Genomic DNA, 6,152 nt, shown 5'->3' with positions numbered 1-6,152 from the left:
AGTGTGGGTGTCCTTGCACATGTGTCAGGACCTGCATGTACTAAGCAGTGTTTGCAGATTCCAATAAGGGTTAACAGATCTTATTAAATGTTTCACAGAATCATGGAATTGTAGAGCTGGAAGGGACCCTGAATCTTTTGCCCATCATGGGGCTCAAACCCATGAGCCTGAGATCAAGAGTCTCATGCTCTACCAACTGAGCTATCCCAGCAGGATGGTGAGTTTTCTACACTAGTGCATTTGTGATTTGATTCGAAGATCTGTTTGATGTTCACTCTTCTTGAGTTTCATTCAGTTTGGAGTGCAGATCCTAGAGGGTGGTGATGGGTGTCTTCTTGGAATCGTCATGTGGGTAGCTTTTTGATTATTGTTAGAGAAGGCTGACCTGTAAAGTAAAGAGACAATCTCAAGCCTACAAATACATACCCAAGTGGTTGCAGACTTGTTCTTCATAACAAAGATTAACAGGTGCAGCAGCTCAGTTAACCAGGCCTCATAACAAAGGGTGCAGTTGCAGAGTCACTTTTAACTACCACAACTCTATAAATAAATGGTTTGTTTAAATGACATCTTGGCCAAAAAAAAATTTGCTTACATATTCAAAGAGTATGTGATTTTGAGGCACAACTTTATGCACCCCACTCTGGCATCAGAACTCTCCACCAACCACCTCCCATTCTGATAACTCATCAGAATTTCTGGTGACAAAAAATGTTGTTTGGGGAATAAAGCATTCCCTAAAAATGAATGAATTGCCAATGGCTGTGTGAAGCTCATCTTTGCTTTCTTTAAATAAATTACACATCTTAGTAACTATATGACTGGTTAAATGTTGAGGAGAGTCTGTTTCATTCCACCAACTTGAAATGATCTGGAATATTTTCCATAATGGTGCCTCTTTCTAGTTTCTAGCTTATGACCGTTATTTTCCTGGACAAGGAATTGGAATGGAAAAAGCTATTTAATCAACTGTAGTCAAACAGAATTCCTTTAGAGGGCACTATTTTACTTCCATAGAGTTGTACGAAACTGCTGATATGAGTAAGATTTAGCTTGCTTGGCTAGATATTTAGAGTGTATGTAGTCTTAAAAAAAGAGAGAGCATGGTTTTTAAAAATTAGGCATGCATTATGTCATGTCTCGTGGACCTCTAAAAAATGCAATCGCTAGTGGTCTATCAAATGTTATGTCATTCATACATAGAGTTCTCACTTTTGCGAGGCTTCTTCCTTAGGGCTGATTTCCACTTTGCCAGAGTGGAAAATGTCCACAATGCTCATTAAAACATTCATTGTATTGCTCTTTAAAATATATCCAGTAATATTTGAGGCCCAGTCCATCTAGGGGGTGCTGCAGGGCATTGCAACTATGATGTATTGAATTAAGCAGAACAGAAGGCATGAGGTAGGGGGTGCTGAATTTTGGCCTTGCACAAGGCGCCGCTGAAATTTGAAATGCCAAAGTGCATCCCTGCACTATAGTGTTATTTCAGAAAATACATAGTTTCTCTCAGTACTATATGGAGCATCCCCTTGTCACCAAAGATTGCATGCTTAAATCTTGCTCATCACATCATAGGTTCTCTTTGCAGATTGTTCAACTGCAAATAGTTGTTGTGGCCATCAAAACACACCAAGGTGGTGCTGCCAATGACTTGGGCCATGAGACAAAAGCGTTCTTACAATTAAAAAATAAAATCAGCTTCTTAGATACGGAAGAACTATTTAGACTTCCCACACGCACACTGAAAAATATAAATTCCAAATGTCAAAAAATAATTTTAGCAATAGATTAGGGAAAAATCTAACATAGTGAGAGAAGGGTCCTAATGCCCTCCTATCTTTCTCCTTAGTGATTAGTTTTATGCTTGGAAGTTTACATCTGAGCATAAAGCCTCAGTGCCGATGTCTAAAATTGTCAGTCAAAATTTTGTTCCAAGCATTCATAGAGCTTGGCAGCTCTGTAGTTTTACATTCCAAAGACCAAACAGCAGCATCAAAACAGCATTATTTTGTCTTTGCCTTATCAACAACATCCTTTATATTTGGAAATTCCAGTCGCTTTCCCAGATGCAAACTGGGTAAACATTTTCCCCTGGAAGCAGAATAATCGTAAGAGAAGAAAATGGGGCCAGGCTGAGAGAAGGCTCTGGTGCAAGAATTTTAACTAGGCTAAAATTTCAAACAATTCTCTGCCTCACTGGAGAAACTGAGAAGTCGGTCTCCATCTCCAATCCAGTATTCCGGCTCGTATGCCAAAGATGCCGTCACGTGTCTGCAGCCATCAGCTCTTAGCCATGCTGAAGAAAAAGTGTGAACCAAATGTGAGTTTTTCTGTGGCACGTGGGCATGCTGCCAAGATACTAATGAAGGCTCATTCCAAGGAGAATTGGCGGCCTTTTATTGTACTGTTTTTCAGTATTCCACCTACACAAAGGCTACAGCTCATTTGGTTCCATTCTGCTGTTGGGTATTGTAAGAAAAGAGAGTGGCGGCTCCCTTTGTGACATGACAAGACCCCTTCCGGCTTTTAAAAAAAAACCCTAAAAAAACCTCACCTGAACTTTTGGTTGAAGGCATCTTTCTGCTTTCAAATGTTAATCCATTTATTACCCTGAACTCTTTAATGTCTCGCAAAGTATTATTTAATTCAAGATGGGGGGGGGGGGAGAACCTGCTGTTCCTGTTACATTTTCAGGAAACTCCACAGGACCTCAGGGGCAAAAAACAGCTGAAGATGACACAAGCTTCTATGCACCAGATTGGTCTGTTTATTCATCTAGCTGGTACCCAGTTGGCATCACCTCTCCAGAGTCTCAGGCAAACCCCCAGCAGATATAGCCAAGGAAACTGCCTTATATTGAGTCAGACTTTCTTGCTCAGTACTCAGTACTGTCCTCATGGTTGGCGCTGTGGGTTAAACCACAGAGCCTAGGGCTTGCCGATCAGAAGGTCAGCGGTTTGAATCTCCGGCGGGAAGGTAAACGGCGTTTCCGTGCGTTGCTCTGGTTCACAGAAGTGGCTTAGTCATGCTGGCCACATGACCCGGAAGCTGTACGCCGGCTCCCTCGGCCACCAATAAAGCGAGATGAGCACCGCAACCCCAGAGTCGGTCACGACTGGACCTAATGGTCAGGGGTCCCTTTACCTTTACTGTCCTCATTGACCAGCAGTGGCTCTTAGGGTCACAGGCAGGGTTCTCAAACCTACTTGGAAATGCCAGGGATTGCACCCAGAACATTCTACATGCAGAGCAGATGATCTGCCACTTCTCCTGACTTCTGGCTTTGGAGCCCTACCAATAAAAGCAACTGCACCGACGGCAGAAAAGCACGGTGATTCCGTTCTGTTTGCCTAACTGCACTTTAAGTTGCCCTTTTTCTTTATAGGGATTGGGAAGCAATTCCACTCTGACACATGGGTCTACTGCTCTCCCCTATAGCCTGACCATCCATGATGTCAACCATTCCCACCCCCACCCCCCGGATTAGAAAATGCCATTTATTTTCTAGAGATGGCATTGAGAACGGATGCAGTGATTTGGGGATCCAATTTTTGTTTGACATTTTTAACCAAATAGTTCAGGTCCCATCCTGAAAAATTATCAGAATAGCAACTTGTGTTTTCTTTAATGATTTAGGGGAGCCATATTTGAAGGAGCTAGGATTGCAAGTCACGTGGTAAAAATGAGATTTAACTGAGATTCTACCAGCTGAAATGTCAGATCAGATCCAGTAGTAAGTTGTGTTTGTGGTGTGATTCATCCTACACCCCATGTAAGCTTTTTTGGTAACCATTGTTTCTTGTTCTCAAAGCTGTCTAAACACTCCTTTGGCTTCTTGATAAAAGATTGCTATAGTGCATGTCTAAAAGTGTCCTAATAGAATTGTCTTCCCACCACTTTTTCTAGACGTTTTAAAGAAGTGTGTGGTGCAACAGCTTCTGTGGAACATTATCCTGGTTTCCATATAGGTATGACTGTAGAACAGAGAATAATTGCACCAAGGATTTGATGTTTCAGTCTGGAAAAATATATAAATACAATGCAGCCACATAAAACTTCATTATTGCTGGGACTAGTTTATCATCCCTTCAAATTGAATTTATTAGTGACCATCATTTGCATTAAAGATCCTAAGAGGACAAACAGCTTTAACACTAGCGCATTTGCTGTGATCAGCAAAGTGAAGAACACTCTGATCTCAAAAATAATCCTTTATAGTGGTTATATTGTTATGTAGATATACTGATAGCTTTGTCAAGGGAACAGGGCACCTCATATGAATAACTCATAGGAATGTATTGTTAGATGGCACAGTTCCATACAAGAAGACCTGTCAGGAGTATAATGTGTACTTTACTGTTTGTGTACATTACTGTTTACTCTGCCTCCAGCACACTTCTACTGCTGGTGTTTGAAACAGTGTACACGACATTAGCCTCAAGCTATATCTATCCTGTAGTTTTGTAAGAAATACCAATGTGCTTTGCATCGAACCAACTTCCATCCCATTTGAAAACATAAGCCACATTCGCTTTGCAGTTAAACTGTGGTGTGCACATTTGAGACAGACGTTGCACACCAGCAGATGGCTGTGCAGGTGACAGGTTCACTCACGAATAGGTGCTGGGGAAGGGGGGGTTGCAGGTGTGGGAAAACCAAACAGGTGAAGACTTCTCTGATCTCTCTCTGGTGCACACAGTAACGTGCAAATGCAATTTGAAATGCACTGGTGGGGTGGGGAGGAAGACAGCCCTGCTGCATTTTAAGATGCTAATTTGTACAAAGCCAAACACGAGGAAGTTCTTTCAAATCCCTTTGCTGGTCTTTGATTTTCATGCCACCATCCTTTGAGCAAATGAGCCAAAATAATCTGGGCTTTCACCGAAATAGAGTTGACAAGTGGGAACTGCAACATAATGTTCCAGTATGGAGTACTCAGATTAGCATTTCAGCCAGCCATTTTTGCAGAACACTCCATTCTGTTTCCTCCCTGCCCCCATTTTCCTACCCTGCCCAGCAGTCACCGAGTATTCTGTGCCAGATGAGTATGCTCAGTCCTCATTCAGATTATTTTTGGCAGGCAGGGGTGTGTATCTCCAATTCAGAGTTGTTGTTTTTACCTCTGAATGATATTTGACACTTCTGCATAACTTGGGTTTTTCCCAGGCCTACAAATCTACTTCCCTCTTGTGTGTGAAAGGGGCCATTTTGTCTACATTCAGACCCAAACTCAGAGAATGAGTCCTTCCTCTCTGCTTTGACTTTTTTGCCAACGCCATTTCTCACACATATTTTACAATGTGTTTAACTGAAATGCTTCTTTGATGTGTCTAGATCCAGCCCCTCTGTTCTTCTCTGCCTTTCTCTCTTTGATGGGCCCATTTTATCCAAGTTAACCAACATTACAGTATGGATTTTCTCCAGATTATTATTTCTATTCTTACTAATTGTAATTTTGCTTCTTTGTATTTAGCATCTCAGCAGGAATATGCCACACTGTGTGGCCTGAAGACTGTATGTAGCTCAAGTCAATAAATATACAAATATACATCAGCAAACCTTCTAACTTTGCAGCCCCATGTATTTTTTTAGGTCCAGTTTAGACCATTTACATTTCCCCTTTCTGGCTGCCCTCAGGGATACATTTACACCAAGACCCTAAATCTTTGGATTTCCCCAGATCCCATTTCTATGGTCACTAAGTGACAGGCAAGCATAATTAAATCAGTGCACTGCAAAATGCAGAGGCTGTGTCCCCAGAGAGGCCATGATGCCACAGATAGTCAAAGTGGATGCGTTCCAGGAGAAAACACCCTGCTTTTGCACCTAGAAGCTCCTTCAGCAATTTGTGCATATAGAAGTCCTACTGAAAATTTGGCTAGCTTTTATATTTCATTTCGTAAGTCAAACCACATGTGACTTTCTGGCTCTGAAAAGTTATTATCCATTTTGTTCTATTTTGGAATGGCACATCAGTACTGCGTAATGATGAACAGAGCACAAGGAGGATGAGAGAACAGTCAAATGACAGGTCTCAAGTGTGGGGATTCCCACAAATGAAGATCTGGATGAATCACTGGAAAACAGGCTATGCTGAGTACCCCCCCAAAAAAAAAGTCATTCCCCCCCTTTTTTAGCCTAGAGATATC

Source organism: Podarcis gaigeae (genome assembly GCF_964106915.1).
Source record: "Podarcis gaigeae genome assembly, chromosome: 3".
NCBI classification, from domain to species: Eukaryota; Metazoa; Chordata; class Lepidosauria; order Squamata; family Lacertidae; genus Podarcis; species Podarcis gaigeae.
This window is presented reverse-complemented; position numbering follows the sequence as displayed.